This window comes from Sycon ciliatum, chromosome 12, assembly GCF_964019385.1.
Source record: "Sycon ciliatum chromosome 12, ocSycCili1.1, whole genome shotgun sequence".
NCBI lineage: Eukaryota > Metazoa > Porifera > Calcarea > Leucosolenida > Sycettidae > Sycon > Sycon ciliatum.
The window spans coordinates 12,572,470-12,592,142 of record NC_088654.1 but is presented as its reverse complement, the minus strand read 5'-3'; the positions used below and the strand labels follow the sequence as shown (position 1 = coordinate 12,592,142).

General features: G+C 46.3%; 1 long non-coding RNA gene across 1 annotated transcript; it reads left to right on the top strand.

The window, feature by feature from the left end:
- The first annotated feature begins 5,085 nt into the window (after positions 1-5,085).
- On the top strand, positions 5,086-7,260 carry LOC135828290 (uncharacterized). Its single transcript, XR_010555617.1, has 3 exons — positions 5,086-5,249; positions 5,709-5,770; positions 7,132-7,260. It is a non-coding gene; the product is annotated as an uncharacterized LOC135828290 (long non-coding RNA).
- The last annotated feature ends 12,413 nt before the right edge of the window (positions 7,261-19,673 follow it).

The following is a 19,673-nucleotide window of genomic DNA, read 5'->3' as shown; positions in this document are numbered from 1 at the left end:
TTGTACTTATCGTAGTATGTCAATAGTGGCATTTCCCAGAGGTTTGATTTGTGGCTACCTGGGTCTGACACAACGAGAGCACTGTACATCTATAATGTGTATACAGCTGGTTCCCCCACTCCACCAACATCATGTACCTGCAGTTAAAATTTTATTTCCCCGTCCATTAGCATGTCTAATGTTCAGTTCTGTATGTTTGCGGATGGCATTTGCGTTGTTTACGTGGTGTCGGAGGAGTGTTCTGACGGCCAGAATGCTAACGTGCACATCTACATGTATGTTTGTTTTGCACTGGCATCCTTCAGAGGAGATCAGAACATGTCCAACTGCGTTTGGATTGACTACGTCATTCATTTTGTCAGACGCACCTCAGTATTACACAAATCGAGGCACTGGGCGCTACAACGCCACATCATATCAAGGCGCGAAGGATTTATGTAAAGATCGAGGTTTCTTCAATTACGACTTTGCTGATGGAAAGGTCGATGGTTGCTCGGGCGCTATCTTTACTAAAACCCGGCGGATGCATAATAATGTAATATCCGGATTCTGGAGCGATACTAACCAACTCTACTTTCACTCAAGAGGGGTGATGGCGAAACCCGGACCCTCCAAAATTTACTACGTTGCCTGTTCAAGTAAGATTCATGTATAAATTATGTATGTGAATGTGAGCGCGGGTGTATCCATGGCAGCATACCAGTAGTTCTTTCTATCATGTATTTGCTGGTTAATAATTATACACCGGTAGCAACTGAAATCCGACCCCTGAGCGTTGTGTTCCCATTCCAGTGGTTCCCATTTCGGCGTGTTACAATCCTGTGTTGTGTCTTTGCGATGTGAGTGCACCGCTCATGGGGTCGGATTTCAGTTGCCGACACTGCGAGGTGGCTCGTACCTTCAAGTAAATCGAAAAATAGTCCTTTGAGCTCCTTCTGGGCAGGTTTGGAGTAGATCTATTTTGACTTTTTGCCATTCACTGGTTCGAGCCTCCCCACTCTTTTTCGGCAGTGGTTTTGACAAGAATAGCTTCTATAATCGACTCGAAATGCATGTTCTGGTGGTAACAAAAGTGGTGACAAAAGGATGAAACTTACACAGGCATCAATCGAAGGAACATCCTACAAATTCAAAGAAAAACCATAAAGCAGTTGAAGACAATACACTTAAATTGTAATACTGTAAACCGTGAAATTATTGCGATGGTCTAATTTCTGCGAAATTCGCGACCGCGTGGAAATCGCGAAATTTAGACAGCCCGAAAAGGAGATCCATGAAAGGTTTAGCAAGAATGCCAAAGTAGCACATTCTGCAATCGCGAAATTAAAACCTCGCAAACCTGTCCGGATTCTGAAAACGCAAACTAAAAACGCCGCGAAAATTTCACGCTTCACAGTACATGTACATGAAACTGTGGGGCACAGCTTCCAATCTCTCGTGTTGTCAAGTTGAATATCTATCAGTTTTTTTTTGTTTCGCTCTGTAAAGAGCACTTGGGTTCCCTGTAAAGCGGGATTCACAGAAGCTTTTTTGCGATGCGACACGCGATGCGACAGCCGCGAAACCGGGAAATCCCCAAATCGCAACCATCGCGGACCCCACGCAACTGCCGCAACAGGGCCATCGCAGGCCATCGCAGAAGTTGAGCTTGGCTCAACTTTTGCGATGCGATGCGATGCGACAAGCGATTTGGTGTACGATTTTGACCTTTTCTACAGCAAAGTTGTACAAAGGTGCAAGAGTTGCCTTGAAATTTTTACAAGTTGTGTCAAACCGCGCGAATATCATGGTGACGTACCCAAATCAGCAAAACTTTGTCGCATCGCTGACTTCTTCTGTGAATGGTATTTCGCGAGTTCGCATCGCACGCATCCATCGCAGATCGCGTCGCATCGCGTGTCGCATCGCAAAAAAGCTTCTGTGAATCCCGCTTAACAAGTCGGCAACGTCTTTAGGGCCTTCCCTATCAAAAAGTAATAAATTCTACTACTGCTAAAGCTGGCAAAAATAAATACATCGTGAAATCAATAGTGATGAAAACAACAACGCAAAGTGAAAGAAAAGAGCGAGCAGGACATTGTCCTACTGCTCCTACTACTCCTTCTTGTTTGCGCACAAACTGCATTTCTATGAAAAAGAAAAGAAAAAAAAGAAAAAGGCCCTGCCCTGCCAGTTATGTGGACTAACGAGGGTCGCCATGGCAAATGATAGCAATTGTATTTCCAAATATACCACTATCATGTACTTACAGTCATGTCAAAAACTAATACTACGAGGTCTCGGATTTGGCTTTTATTAACATTTGGCTTTTTTTAACAAAACATTTACTTGATGTGTAAACATTTGCTTTTCTTCTGGCTGTTTCTCTGCTCCGGATGGCTGTATCGAAACATGGGTGGTGGCAAATGAGAGCCAGTTTATCGTAGATCAACATTGACCAGAAAATTTGTTGCATATAATTTAATTCTCCCTGCCTCGTCGGTATAACTGGTGGTGGGTGCTTTGCCATTTTGTGCAAAATGTGCAAAATGAGCCCCTGAAATGGACGAGGAGGGCAGTGAATTGCTTCCGCAGGGCCTTTGGGCGACGTCAGGCCGTCTTGCCATCACTAGAGACAGTAATAAAGAACAGTAGGTCACGGAATACACTCTGTAAGAACGAAAACATGGCTGCGATGCTATGCTACCTATCCAATTCCACCGTATAACACAGCCACTAGTTACAAATACAAAAACACGGCTTTCGCGGCATACAATGCAGTTCACTCCTAGGTTGACAGATAAATTTTCATCCACTTTGCAATTCTTGAAGTGATATCAACTTCAGAACATTGATGACCAAATATCCCAGGTTGTGACGCCATTTTACATATTTGTTAAAAAATTACACACCAATTACTTGAATCCTGTGAATACTATGAAAGTAAGACATGATTCAAGACACTTTCCAAAGTGGTATCATTCCCATTTTTGGACACAACGGGCATGAAGGATAGCACTTCCATTTTCAACAATTCATTTGGACGTAGCTTGTCTAGAAGTCATTTTACAACCATGTATAAAAAAGCCCACTCACCTCGTACTACTACTGCTCCCTTGTGTGTCAGTAAGAATGAAATTTACACCGAAATCGACAAATTGAGAGCACTTGGCATAGTATGGTGCAGGGGCTATAACTTTGCAGGCCCTTCCCATTACCGGTACTCCCTAAGGCTGCGTTTACACGACAACGATTGAAAACGATTTGCGTTTACACGACAACGATTGAAAACGATTTGCGTTTACACGACAACGAAATACTACCTAAACGGAACGAAATCGTTGCGTTTACTACTATCGTTTACACGACAACGCCCGAAAACGATACCTAAACGGAACGAAATGGAAACGCACTTCAAAGTGTTTTGAAACGTTTTCAAAACGTTTTCGTTCTCGTGTAAACAGTGAAAACAGTGAAAACGATTGGAAACGGAGCGCGGTCATGGAAACCATTCCGTGCTGGAGTATATTTCGCGGGAAATACCCAACCCTTGCGACCACCAGCACGCACCAACTCCAACTAACGTGTTACTTTCCGCCCTTGCGCCAAGCCAGCACTTGCTAACTCCAGCCTGATCGCCCGTTTTCCGTTTTCGTGTGAACGGTTCAAAACGATTTGCCGTTCTAATGTAAACCGTTTGAAAACGATTCGAGGCCAGCCCGTTTTCATTCCGTTTCGTTTCATTTCGTCTCCTTGTAAACGCAGCCTAAGGCTGCGTCTACACGACAACGATTGAAAACGATTTGCGTTTACACGACAACGAAGTAGGACCTAAACGGAACGAAATCGTTGCGTTTACTACTATTGTTTACACGACAACGCCCGAAAACGATACCTAAACGGAACGAAATGGAAACGCACTTCAAAGTGTTTTGAAACGTTTTCAAAACGTTTTCAAAAGGTTTTCGTTCTCGTGTAAACGGTGAAAACAGTGAAAACGATTGGAAACGGAGCGCGGTCATGGAAACCATTCCACGCGGGACTATATTTCGCGGGGAAATACCTGACCTTTGCGACCACCAGCACGTACCAACTCCAACTAACGTGTTACTTCCCGCCCTTGCGCCAAGCCAGCACGTGCTAACCCCAGCCTGATCACCCGTTTTCCGTTTTCGTGTGAACGGTTCAAAACGATTTGCCGTTCTCGTGTAAACGGTTTGAAAACGATTCGAGGCCAGCCCGTTTTCGTTCCGTTTCGTTCCGTTTCGTTTCGTTTCGTCTCCGTGTAAACGCAGCCTAAGGCTGCGTTTACAGCCTAAGGCTGCGTTTACACGACAACGATTGAAAACGATTTGCGTTTACACGACAACGAAGTAGGACCTAAACGGAACGAAATCATTGCGTTTACTACTATCGTTTACACGACAACGCCCGAAAACGATACCTAAACGGAACGAAATGGAAACGCACTTCAAAGTGTTTTGAAACGTTTTCAAAACGTTTTCGTTCTCGTGTAAACGGTGAAAACAGTGAAAACGATTGGAAACGGAGCGCGGTCATGGAAACCATTCCGCGTGGGACTGTATTTCGAGGGAAATACCTGACCTTTGCGACCACCAGCACGAACCAACTCCAACTAACGTGTTACTTCCCGCCCTTGCGCCAAGTCAGCAAGTGCTAACTCCAGCCTGATCGCCCGTTTTCCGTTTTCGTGTGAACAGTTCAAAACGATTTGCCGTTCTCGTGTATTGGTTTGAAAACGATTCGAGGCCAGCCCGTTTTCGTTCCGTTTCGTTCCGTTTCGTTTCGTTTCGTCTCCGTGTAAATGCAGCCTCAGTATACCTCAGTACTCAGCGAAATTTGAATGAAATCTATTGGGCTATTACGGTTTGTCCCGCACACGTCAGCCAAATGTCAAGTATTTCCTGTTGTCCCACTCGTTTCAGATGTGTGGTTTACCGATACAAGCACAACGGATTCTGTGGACCGTTACTCGCTAGCAGTTCTCGCGGACGCAAGCGTCACCTACGAGTTTGCAAGGGAAGCGTGCACATTCATCAACCACAGTCTGTTGACTCCGCAGGAAGCCCATGACGCATTGGACATACTCACTCCACTTGTCGACACATACCAAGAGTATTTCCTTGCGGCTCATGACAATCTCCCACCGTTTATCTTGGAAGGTGGAACCGTCGCCTTCAAGTTACATCACCAGCAGCCCCATTTCTTTGCTACGGACCGCCATCAACCGCACTTAGTTCTGTGTGGGCGTAAGTGCAAATTTTCTGTTCCATTGTTATCCGGTGTTTGAGTATATTCATGTATCTACCTTGCTGACTAGGGCTCGAGCAGGAACGGGGCAAGCATGTTACTGAACACTGGTTCGGGATATCGCCGAAAATGGCGATGCGTCGTCCCTGGCCTTCACATGGACATCGGCTTCTTCCCCATGTCTATTCACCCCTCATCAGGTGAAATTTGGCATACTTCATACCGAAAACGGAATGTCCTTTGTTGCTCTAGTAGCCCAAATTGATTCACTTCAAGTGGCAATTGCGTGATAAGAAAGCAGTAAGCGGAGGCGAGCTGCAGAACTATGTGAGTTTAGAACAAGAGACGCATTGAATAGGCGAACGTGAAGTACAGTGGAGAAGACACCCTGGAGACAGTTTACATTCAATGCTCATTGTTTTTGTTGTTCTCCCCGCTCTAACTAACTGCTGTTCTAGGTGCGAACTGGTCTGCAATGCGAACGAAGAAGTTCTAGTCTGCCAGACACAATTATTTGGAGGTACGTAGGGTGCCCCTTAATTAATGACGCATGGGTGCACCTGTGCGGTATGAATTTCACTTATAAGTATTTTATTTCTTCTTCTTTGTTCTCTCCTATGACCATACATGTAGGTGGCATTAGATACACCTAGTTTTAGTTTACATAATAATGTTGATAGTTTGACAGCATGAAACAAGGTGGAGGACACTGTGTTCGGAAACCTTTCTACAACCATCCACACGCCAGGCAACAACAGCAGACAGTTCATATTTAGGGTAATGGCGAGACTTGTTTCCCTTGGTTGAATGTGTGCGCGCGCTTGCACAGGAATTTACCTACAGTACGGTGCAGCCTGTATACGACGACCGCTCAAGCGACCTTCAAAGCGTGGTCTCTGAAACCAGGCGGTCGCCTTATCCAGACCGGAGAAAAAGCATCCCTTGGTCCTGGCTGCAGTCCTGGCTGGTCTTCTGGGACAGGTGGTCGCCTTATTCGAATGGTCGCCTTGACAGGTTTTACTGTACCGTGTGGTGCTACAACCGTGCGCACACTCGACCACTATAACAACAATAATACCAAGAGTCCTGCACTCTTGATAATACTAGTAATGATTTTTCAAATTTTTACCACCCTCGGCCGCACAAAGTCCTTGGCTGCAAAAAATAAATTAAAATCTCTCCAAACCAAACTTCAAATTCCTTTCCAAATTTTTGCCCAAAAGGGCATCTTCAGGGATATGTGACTCCTGTGAACAAAACAACAATATAACTACAGAAAAAGGTAAAAAAGGTAACAGGAGTCACATATCCCTGAATATGCCCTCTTGGGCGAAAATTTGAAAAGGAATTTGAAGTTTGGTTCGGAGAGATTTGGAGAGATTTTAATTTTTTTGTAGCCAAGGACTTTGTGCGGCCGAGGGCGGTAAAAATTTAAAAATCATGACAAGGCTACAGAGGAGTTATTAATACATGTACTAGTAATGTTATTAATGCGATTAGTAGTATAAGTGAAGCGGACATTACAAAATGATGAATGAGAATATATGTATCTAAAATGGTTGTTCCTAATATCGATTTTCTTGAGACTATCATCAGGGAAAATCGTCTCACAATAGAGGCTATACGGAGAAACAAACTACTTATAGGTAATCGGATAGTGGGAAGTATACAAGAAAATCGATTAGGAACAACCATTTTAGATACATGTATTCTCATTCATCATTTTGTAATGTCCGCTTCACTTATACTACTAATCGCATTAATAAAGTTATTGTCTCCTCGTCGCCTTTTCATGTACTAGTAATGATGATTGTATTCATGTTGAAGCCTGTATTTCAGTGAACACCCCCATTTTTTTTCTTTCTCTGGTGTTCTCACTAGGTGTGACACCGCGTGGAAGCGGAACGTCTCTGCCAGTGCTTCACATGTTCTCCTACTGACCATGTACTGTAAACCGTGAAAGTATTTGCCATGGTCTAATTTCTGCGAAATTCGTGACCGCGTGGAAATCGCGAAATTTAGACAGCTCGAAAAGGAGATCCATAAAAGGTTTAGCCTGAATGCCACAGTATCAAATTCTGCAATCGCAAACCTGTCCGGATTCTGAAAACGCGAACTAAAAACGCCGCGAAAATGTCATGCTTTACAGTAGATCAAGAGTCACGTGCTGACATGGAGCAAGTTGTGTTCGTTTACACGGAATGCGCACTCCATTCCATTGCCGTCCAGATTCTCCGTCTTGACCATTACTTTTCTTCTTTTCTTCTCTTATTCACCATGGTTGGTTAACACCCACATCTCCCGTACTGGCTGATTTTCTTTTCATGCCATGAGGTGTTGTCTATAATAATAATATTTTCATGCATTCCTAATTAACCCAGTCCACAGTTATCTTTCAGTCAACTTTTCTTCGAACTTTTTTTATTTTTTTATTTATTGAAAAACCACAAACCTTCAGACATGTGAATGTGCACATGATATACAGTAAACATACGTATGTATCGAGAAGGCAGCACGGAAACGGCAGTGGTGGTGAGGCCTGGGCAGCTCGTCCGACCGTGGGTCTCGGAGTCAACACTGGGCAGACGCACCGGGGGGGGGGGGGGGGGGGGGGGGGGGGGGTAGCTGAGGAGATACAGTGTAAGGGATGGAGCCAGCATGATCATAGTATGTAATGCATATGCAATGCAGAAGTAATAATTATGTTAATCTTAAAAACAATACCGGTAGTGCGGTCGACCTGCGCAGAGGAAAGGCATCATGAACATGATCTACGTGTATAACATAATAATAATTATAAGTGAGCTAGGGCACATCATACACACACATATGCAAATGTTCAAATAGGAGATCAACCTGATAGGCGTTCGCCGGCGTTGGGTAATCTTGAAATAAAGATATTAATATTATTGAAGAGATTATTATCATACGCTCACATAAACACCACATACCAACCATGTGCACCCACCCACCCACACACACACACACACACACACACACACGCGCGCGCGCGCGCACACACACACACACACATGCTCGCACACACACACACACACACATACACACCACACACACACACACACACACACACACACACACACACACACACACACACACACACACACACACACATACACCACACACACACACACACACACACACACACACACACACACACACACACACACACACACACACACATACACATACACACACCACACATACACACACCACACACATACACACACACACACACACACATACACACACCACACACACACCACACACATACACACACACACACACACACACGTGCACATTCACGCAGACGCGTAATCATACATAATATTCCCGTAGCTATGCAGAAGACGTTACTTCAGTAACGTCTGGCGCTAGCCAGGGTCCACACAGCTTTAATTTGGTGTTTGTTTGTGTGTTTGTTTGTTTGTGTCACGCCTGGAGCTATCCCGTATCTGTCCCGTATCTGTCCCGTATCTGTGACTACAAAGGCTCTACAGGATTGTGCATAACAGCTGTCCACAATATTTGCGGGCTCCTGTATCTGTCCCGTACCGTACCAATATTCGTCGTATTATGTATACGACTCCCTGATGTAGAGGGAGATTTGGAAAGAAATAGGGAGACGGGGAGGAAATTAAATTAGAATAGACGCCGAATAGGTGATAGGATGCGTCAGCATAAACATACTTTGGAAGAGAGATCCCGTCGGTCCCAGGAAACGTCAGGACAGACATCCCGTCGACTCCAGAACGCCCGTGATGGGCAGAGTCAGCGCCGGTCCCAGGAAACGTCAGGACAGACATCCTGTCAACTCCAGAACGCCCGTGATCGGCAGAGTCAACGCCGGTCCCGTAGCTATGCAGAAGACGTTACTTCAGTAACTCATTGAAACGTTTTTGCAATACAATGATGTAGCTAATCAAAGGAAAAAAACATATCCATCAGTTCTAACAACATGCACGATGAGCTGGGCAACAAAGCATAGCGTAGGGCCCTGAGCTTGCAAGCTCTCTCGTTTGTGCACAGACTCACTCTCTCGCAGTAACGTCCAGAAAACCATCACGCCGAGTCCCTACAGCTGGTCGGTCGCCCAGTCCCAGTGGCTGGAGCGCAGGAATCGGTGGACGCTGCAATTGAAGGACTGCAACCTCTTCTGGTCGGGCTGATCCAGGAGGTGTTGGCGAGGCAACTGGTTCCAGGTGTCCAGCACTCCTTCACTGAACTGCTGCATTTCCTGCGGAGTCTGAGCTTGGCTGATTAACTTATACCATAAAGCATATATTTTGCTGATACCCTCTGACCCGCATCACCTAGCACTATAGGCTGAGGCTGCCTTGGCTGTACCCCCACCCCCCCCCCCCCCCCTACTAATGTTACAATGCTATCATTTCCCGCGGTGAACATCGTCCAAAAAGAGCTACAATGAACCCACCAACCCGATGACGGCGCCTGGTTTGACGCTTGGTCAAGAGTTCAAGTGCACTCTTGATTTCTTTGCAATTGTTCATGATGAAAAGCCTTTTGTACGGGCAAAGCAGATGTGCTCACATTACATAATGACCGTTACAATATCTTGATGCAAAAATGCCAACTCAAATCTAAAAAACGTAAGCACTGACAATATTGAAATATCAGTTACTGAGTCAATGACTGTAATTAAAATACAGAAGAAATCACAAGGAAACTGCCTAATTATCTTGTTACAAACGTGGTTGCAATTGTTGATGCTTGCAGCGATCAGAATCATCTGCCAGTATGTTCAGTTCACGGGTTGTACTATCACCGCAAATTTTTTATTGATTTATTTTATTCCAAGCAATACATGGCTGGGGTAGCCAATGACCACTTTGCGTGGCGATTGCAGGGTTTTTCTAGCCAACCACGGCTAACAAGGAAAAGAGTAAGAACTAAAAAAGAAGTCAAAAAGAAAAGGAAAAGAAGCAAATATGGACTGAAATTGTGGTTTACCGGTAAAGCAAGGCTATCTGGTTGGGGCTGCATCGTGCATTACGTCATTATACCGCAAAAGTACAGTGAACCCGTCTAAGATGACCACTCATGGGACCGTCCAAAGGACTTGAGGTGGTCTCCTTATCCAGGGTCACTTGACTGGAGATAGCATCCCCTGGTCCTGGTGTCAGTGGTCGCCTTGGACAGGTGGTCGCATTGGACAGGTGGTCGCCTTGACAGGTGTTACTGTACATGACCTCTCTTGATTAGAGCAATGGCCTATGCTGCAAACGTGGGCCGGTATGTGTAGAAGTAGAATAATTCTGGGTATGGACAGTTCGTGAGTGTTAGTCGCTGTCCTAGACCCTGAGCCAGCATTTTTCATGAAGCCGTGGGAAGTGGCTTGTGTTGAACCCTTTCCGAAAGATGTTCGCCACTTTTTCGCAACGTTTGGTTATTTAGAAAGAAATCGCGACTTTTCAGCAGTCGTGAGCAGAGAAGCGCCCTGTGCTGGGGGAGATACAAGCCTCCTTTACGGGCTTGCAGGAAATTATTATAAGTCATGCGCAAAAGCAACACAATAATCCCCCACCTCATCAGTAGGACGGTGTGCTGAGTTGGTGGGTTGTCAGAACGTCCGTCAGCACCGCACGCATTGTTGTGTAGACGGGTATGACGTGCACTGCATTGTAGGTTTGTCTTACAACTAAGCAACCTTCATGGCACACATTGATAGACTCCTTTCCCTTCCATGGTAAACATAAAAAATACCGGACATCGAGTAGGTCCGATCGTTACTTCTTTAGGTGTTGGTGTTGATAAATTAATATTTCTGCAAAATATGGTCCGTGTAGCCATTCTTGGTAAACACCGAGCGGAGAAATTCAACCTCATCCACAAGTTTTACTAGGGGAGCAAATGCGCTTGGCTCGATCGGCGAGGTTCACGACTACTTCAAGTATCACCGTCCTACTGATGATGATGATGTGGGGTAACAGCAACGTGGGACAGAAGACGAGTACAAGCAGACAAAAGGGGGTAGGATCTGCAAAGGCAAGGTAAAGGTGAGGCGAGTCCAGCTAGTCCGACCAGAGACCTCTGAGTCGGCACTGGATGCGCACCAGGAAAGGGTGGGGGCGGGTGGAGGGAGGAGGGAAAGGAATGTAGCACATGTAAGTCTAAAATAGCAGTTAGTTGATCTTAGTTGCCGTCTGTGGCCCCCAGCCAGTCCTTCAAACCAGTCCAGAATCATAAAATCAGTCTAGCAAGTAAGGAAGCCAATACATTGCAGAGGGATGGGGTTACGATGGGGTAAAGCGTAAGCCACTGCAGGAGTATATGGATGATAGAATGAGGCTAGACGCCATTGACGTAAACGCATGCTTGCTATTTGTTTCACGCGGGTCGGTTGAAACTGTGAAGGGAGAGGTTGATGGGTGAGTTGGTGTGTCGGTATGTGTGTGATGTTCTCAAGGTGTATGTTCTCATGGGTCGCATATGGCTGCTCTGTAATTGGTCGTGCAAGGTGAAGCTGTTGCAGGTGAAGGGGCGCGCGGATGTACTCGATGTTGTGGGCAAGAGTCACCTGTCGTAAGAGTTTCCGGGAGACTACTGTGGCAAGTTAGAGATGGTGAACAAGTGAGCTGTGATGGACTGGTGCAGAAAGGGGGATCCGCAAGCAGATACGGGCTGCTCGTCGCTGAATGCGTTCTAATTGGTCCTTCTGTGTGTGGGTAGTGTTGGTGTTGTTAATATCTTTAAAAGCATGTCCGCGTAGGTGGCGGGGGTGCCACTTTCGCTTATGCCATTCAGGATTGATGTCTGAAGGAGTAATGCAATACAATGAAATGAGAGAAATGACGTTGACAAAAGCCGCTGGCAATAATACCAATCGGCCTAATGGAACACTTAATCGAAAGTGCAGTAAAACCTGATGTAAGCGACCACCCCACGGTGCAAGCAAAAGCGGTCGTTACAGCCAGGTGGTCTTTAGAACCAGGTCCCATACATTCGTGGTATATCGGATTATGCATATACAGTCAAACCTCTTTAGGACGAACATCAAGGGACCGATGATATTTGTTCGCAATAACGGGAGTTCTTCTTATCCATGTGTTTTACCCAGTGAATACACAGGGTTTTATCCAATACAGTTACGAATACTACAGTCCATTCATCGGAAACTGGCCCGCTGGCTTTTGAAAGTCGGATTTGGGCTGAAATGAGGATCAAAAACCCACTTTAAATCTAAAAAATCTGGGTTTTGGATCTGCTTCTCCATACATTTTGCCTTGGCATACCTGTCCTAATTTTGTAAAACCTGGCTGAATTTCTATTTCCCTGTTCTTGGACTTTTCTGGCCTCAAATGTGGCAAGGAGTAATTGCACGGGTCACACAATGCAGGATGTACTCTTGTTTTCACGATATCTACAACTATGTGAGAGAGACACCAAAAGGTTAGGGTGCCAGTTTCCAATGAATGGACTGTAGTTCTTCTTAGGCAAACATTTGTCTTATCAGTGTTCTTCCTAACCACGTTTCACTGTACGTGCATGATTGTACTTACATTATGCATGTGTAGCGACCTCGCTCCCTCACCAGATATACGCATGCGCATGAAACATTTCTTCCTCTTTGTTCTAAAATAAACAACAACGATTAGACAAAGTTGCCCTCTCCACTGCAGTTGTAATTGATTAGGCCCCAGGGTGGTATGTCCCGGGATTCATCTGTCTCCCCCGTGAACAGATACGACCTCTGCCATCTTGGGTGCCTAAACATGTATAAAAATATGTACATGTCTGGCGGAATCACGTGAATCACGAGAATCAGTCCGGTTAGGTGAGGCGGGCTCCACGCCATGTCTGGCGGTCCGCTGCCATTGTGCGGATTTCGTCAGCATCTAGCGGCTGGTGGAGGATAAGTCCATGCTATGATGACAATTCCGTCTGCAAGACCGTTACCAAAGTTGTCCGAGGTCGACCCCTGAAACGTTCGTTGCCCTCGTCGTTGGCAAGGCGAAGACACATATCCACTACCAGCTGTGGAGGAGCAGTTGGGGCCAAACGAAAGATATGGCCAGCGAGACTGTAGCCCTGCCTCCTTGTGACCATCTCGCTGACGGGGGCAGCTCCGCAGCGCTTGTACAGAGTGTCATTGCTGATTCCTTTTGGATATCGCATGTCGATGATGCTCCTTAGCTGTGGAAGGAATCCATTCGCGTGAGCGCCGACGTCGGTGGCCCCCAAGTGCCGCAGTTGTAGGTGAGAACAGGGATGACGTAGGCGTTGTAGAGCCTCAGCCTCAGACCTTCACTGATCTGGCGTCTCCGTGTCCAGATCTTGAGGAGTGAGTTCACTGATCTGTACTCTATAACCGGGCTAATGTAGGCGGTGTAGATTACGAGCAGACTGGGGGTGTTAAGTTGGCCTCGTGCTTTACGAAGTTGGTGAAGGAGTGTCTTGGATTTGTTTATTATTTGCGTGACATGTGAGTTCCATCGGATGTTGTTTTGTCACTTTTGTGGTATGAGAAAACGCGCGAAAACAGCCCGCAGCGCACATATGCAACATGGTGCGCATACGGCATGTTGGAGTACTGGAGGAAACCATTAAATCTGAAGTGTCCGCGATGCTCCCCTTCGACAAGAAGCGCTGAAACATTGCATCAAATCATCATGACAATTGTACTTCTCCGAGAACATGTACATGTATGTGGCAGCACTGAGCAATACTGCTATGATATAATCATTATGAATCCCCTGTGTGCGAAGCGCCAACAGAAAAAGACAATTCCAAGTCTGTTCATTTTCCACAGCTAGCATGCCTTTTACTCTGCGAACATAGAATGCATGTGCTTCAAAATATGCATTACGTTACACAGGCAGTTGTGTTGCACAACAGTACATTGACAGTGTTGTCTATATACTATTTCCGGTGCTTATTTGTTTGATTTGGGCATCATTGTACATGCACAGTAAAGTTCGCAGCAAACACCCACTTCGCAGCAAATGCCCACTTCGCAGCAAACACCCACTTCGCAGCAAACACCCACTTCGCAGCAAATGCCCACTTCGCAGCAAACACCCACTTCGCAGCAAACACCCACTTCGCAGCAAATGCCCACTTCGCAGCAAATGCCCACTTCGCAGCAAACACCCACTTCGCAGCAAACACCCACTTCGCAGCAAATGCCCACTTCGCAGCAAACGCCCACTTCGCAGCAAATGCCCACTTCGCAGCAAACGCCCACTTCGCAGCAAACACCCACTTCGCAGCAAATGCCCACTTCGCAGCAAACGCCCACTTCGCAGCAAACCCCCACTTCGCAGCAAACGCCCACTTCGCAGCAAATGCCCACTTCGCAGCAAACGCCCACTTCGCAGCAAATGCCCACTTCGCACCAAATGCCCACTTCGCAGAAAACACCCACTTCGCAGCAAATGCCCACTTCGCAGCAAATGCCCACTTCGCAGCAAACACCCACTTCGCAGCAAACACCCACTTCGCAGCAAATGCCCACTTCGCAGCAAATGCCCACTTCGCAGCAAACACCCACTTCGCAGCAAACACCCACTTCCCAGCAAATGCCCACTTCGCAGCAAATGCCCACTTCGCAGCAAACACCCACTTCGCAGCAAATGCCCACTTCGCAGCAAATGCCGACTTCGCAGCAAACACCCACTTCGCAGCAAACACCCACTTCGCAGCAAACACCCACTTCGCAGCAAATGCCCACTTCGCAGCAAATGCCCACTTCGCAGCAAACACCCACTTCGCAGCAAACACCCACTTCGCAGCAAATGCCCACTTCGCAGCAAATGCCCACTTCGCAGCAAACACCCACTTCGCAGCAAATGCCCACTTCGCAGCAAATGCCCACTTCGCAGCAAACACCCACTTCGCAGCAAACACCCACTTCGCAGCAAACACCCACTTCGCAGCAAATGCCCACTTCGCAGCAAATGCCCACTTCGCAGCAAACACCCACTTCGCAGCAAACACCCACTTCGCAGCAAATGCCCACTTCGCAGCAAACACCCACTTCGCAGCAAACACCCACTTCGCAGCAAACACCCACTTCGCAGCAAATGCCCACTTCGCAGCAAACACCCACTTCGCAGCAAACACCCACTTCGCAGCAAACACCCACTTCGCAGCAAACACCCACTTCGCAGCAAACGCCCACTTCGCAGCAAACACCCACTTCGCAGCAAATGCCCACTTCGCAGCAAACACCCACTTCGCAGCAAACACCCACTTCGCAGCAAATGCCCACTTCGCAGCAAACACCCACTTCGCAGCAAATGCCCACTTCGCAGCAAACGCCCACTTCGCAGCAGCAAACGCCCACTTCGCAGCAAACACCCACTTCGCAGCAAACGCCCACTTCGCAGCAAATGCCCACTTCGCAGCAAATGCCCACTTCGCAGCAAACACCCACTTCGCAGCAAACGCCCACTTCGCAGCAAACACCCACTTCGCAGCAAATGCCCACTTCGCAGCAAACACCCACTTCGCAGCAAACACCCACTTCGCAGCGAATGCCCACTTCGCAGCAAACACCCACTTCGCAGCAAACACCCACTTCGCAGCAAACACCCACTTCGCAGCAAACACCCACTTCGCAGCAAACGCCCACTTCGCAGCAAACACCCACTTCGCAGCAAATGCCCACTTCGCAGCAAACACCCACTTCGCAGCAAACACCCACTTCGCAGCAACCACCCACTTCGCAGCAAATGCCCAATTCGCAGCAAACACCCACTTCGCAGCAAACGCCCACTTCGCAGCAAACACCCACTTCGCAGCAAATGCCCACTTCGCAGCAAACACCCACTTCGCAGCAAACACCCACTTCGCAGCAAACGCCCACTTCGCAGCAAATGCCCACTTCGCAGCAAACGCCCCCTTCGCAGCAAACACAGCAAACGCCCACTTTGCAGCAAACACCCACTTCGCAGCAAATGCCCACTTCGCAGCAAACACCCACTTCGCAGCAAACACCCACTTCGCAGCAAATGCCCACTTCGCAGCAAACGCCCACTTCGCAGCAAATGCCCACTTCGCAGCAAACGCCCACTTCGCAGCAAACACCCACTTCGCAGCAAATGCCCACTTCGCAGCAAACGCCCACTTCGCAGCAAACCCCCACTTCGCAGCAAACGCCCACTTCGCAGCAAATGCCCACTTCGCAGCAAACGCCCACTTCGCAGCAAACACCCACTTCGCACCAAACACCCACTTCGCAGCAAACGCCCACTTCGCAGCAAACACCCACTTCGCAGCAAACACCCACTTCGCAGCAAACACCCACTTCGCAGCAAACGCCCACTTCGCAGCAAACACCCACTTCGCAGCAAATGCCCACTTCTCAGCAAACGCCCACTTCGCAGCAAACACCCACTTCGCAGCAAACACCCACTTCGCAGCAAACACCCACTTCGCAGCAAACACCCACTTCGCAGCAAACACCCACTTCGCAGCAAACGCCCACTTAGCAGCAAATGCCCACTTCGCAGCAAACGCCCACTTCGCAGCAAACGCCCACTTCGCAGCAAGCGCCCACTTCGCAGCAAACGCCCACCCCAGCGGGTCCATACTATTTTCGTGTTTTTCAGGTCAATAATAGTCTACGATAATACGTATCTAATATTGACTGAGTACGAGGTCAATATAGGAAATAAAAGCCGAGTTGTTGTTGTTGTTGTTGAAATTTTATTTTGTATCGCAGACCAAACGGGCAATGGTGCCCAATATTATGATGGCGAGTAAAAGACCGAGGCGAAGCCGAGGTCTCTTACGAGGTTTTATTTCCTATACTGACCAAGTACGAAGTCAATAATATTAGATTTATCACGACAAACAGTCCGTATTTCAAATTGCAGAACGATAACCTCATGAATCCCGGTTTTATGATTGCACAACCGTTGCACCACCACCTACTCATGCAGTGACAATGCTGCACTAGGCACCGTTCAACTGCGCAACCCCTAAGCAGTCAAATATAAGCAGTCAATATAGCCCTAAGGAGTGAAATATGCAGGAATATTTGACTGCTTAGGTATAGCGAAAATCAATGGGAGTCAATACTAAAGGGAGTGATAATCTACAACTATAACTCTTCTCGTAGTTGTAGAAAACTGGCATGAAAGTGGAATGCGTACGAAAACGGCTGTAATGGCTACACACTGCCGATGTCTTACCGGGAGGTTCTGCAAAAGCGATTGTCATTATCTTGCTGCAAAGAAAAACTTCTGTCGAGATTTCCTTTCATTCGATAAATGAGTCGTCTTTGTGGTAATTCGCTCTCCATGTGGTAATGCCGTAGAATCCATCTGGCTTTCATGAAATTTCTGCAGTGCCACGATGTACTAGGACATGTCGCGCTTTCAGAACGGAACCGTGATTGTTCTGACGAAGCGTCATTCAACAACTTGACTGGTTGACTGTATTTACAACCATCTATCTCCTTTATTCCTGTTGTTTAATTACTGGCCGGCGTGTATTTACCGCCATATTGCCAGGTGCGTGTTTACCACCAGAATTATGAATAAAGTTTCAGGACTTGACTGGTTGCAGTATTGAAGCTGCAAGTCGAACAGGGTATGTCACAGAAGCTACACCTACAAAGTCGCTGCTAACTTGTTGAAAACTCTGAAGTGCCCGAGAAAAACACTTGCCTTTGAGCGTTGTGTGATTTGGAAATGATGGCTTGAAACACCGTCAGAAGTGTATTTGGTTCCTGCAATACTCTGTTGTTCGCTACCTTCTTACTCGGAAGAAACTCCCGTTTGGATTTGCGAAATAAAACAACCATCATCATAAAATCACTACGAGCTATCTTGTGGCTAGTGCCCAAAGAGATTTTGAAACCAAGAAAGTGGACATAGTTTACCGTAGCAAAGCGCTCTTCGCTCTACGGTGTGATATGTACTTTCGTACAGTACGAGGGGTGACAGTGCATGTACTTGTTGCATACTCCGATTGTGACCCGCGCTACTAGAGACTGTGCTCTTATTATGTCAAACCACCCTCACCCTGCCCCTGGGTTATTATTGGAGACCTGGGATTTTATTAGAGAAAATACGGCATGTTACCCCCATGCAATGTACACACTCAAAATGCTTCTCACCATACCAACAGACTGACCAAACAGCTTCATAATTATCTAAATATTCTGTTACTATCCAAATACATAAAGCTCGTAAAATGGCATTTTTTGGAAGTCCCAAAGTTCGTGTAAAATTTAAATAGCAATGAAAAATGTCAATTGTGCACTCATAACCATGTATAAACAATTCAAATGAAACAATTCCAGAAAGTTTTCGTGTGACTATCATTAGTGGAGCATCGTCACATAGTAAGAATCACTAAAACAACCAGTTTATAAGGACGTTTAGCAATGCGAAAATTCGAACTTTTTGTGGTGGTGATATTTCGCGAAAATCTATTTCGAAAAAGAAAACTTGTGAGGTTTAGCAATGCGAAATGACTTTTTCACGAAGTTATTTGAATCTTATAGTACCGTACCGTATATGCAGCTCTGTCTCAAGCAGGGGGCTGTAAAATTACTACTCCCTGCATGTAGTGACCTGTGACAACACAAATATCCACGCGAAACGACTCCCTGTAGTCAAATGCGTACCGAGAAAAGAGAAAGTTACTTTCGCAAATCACTGCAACTTCGCGTCCAAGTTTTCGAAGTTTCGAGCTTTTTTCTGTACTCATTCCCAGACTCGAATTTTCTTTCGAACTTTCGCATTGCTAAACGTCCTTATTATTGCTATTTTACGACTGTTGTCTCCTTGTCGGTTATTTAAATTCCTAAAATTTAATTAATATTAACGGTAAGTGGCCATTTTTAGTATTTCATCTACATGTCATGTGTACATACCCTGTAGAAGACGCTGACATCTTTGGATGAAGAAAATTTCGGGCCATTTTTCTCGATTTATCACTCCCAGCTTCCGCTTCCTTAAAATACGCATACCGGTAGGCATATTTGTTTTGAAAACAGTATACTGTATTTACTGCTCGATTCTAAACGTTAAAAATGAACAAAAGTGTGACGTCGTGCAACTTACCAACAACGGCCACAACCTCACAACAGGAAGTAGGAATACAGCATACATGTACAGTAGGTATCGGTTATAGCGTGGGTGTTTGAAAAGCGACTTTCTATTCTTATTTCCGATAATACACACGATAAATCAAGTGTGACATACCGTATTATCTCTAATATAAGCACAGTCTCCAATAATAGCACGTCTCCAATAATAGAACACCTTAGGGCGGCATTCAAAAAATAAAGTGCTCAGTCTCCATTATAAGCACACTGTGTAAATTCATTATCTGTACCGACGAAAAAACTCTGAAATGTGTGCGTCATACTTGAATTTGGCATGGCAACATGCCTCTGAAATGAGGTTGAAATAATAAAGGAACGTCTC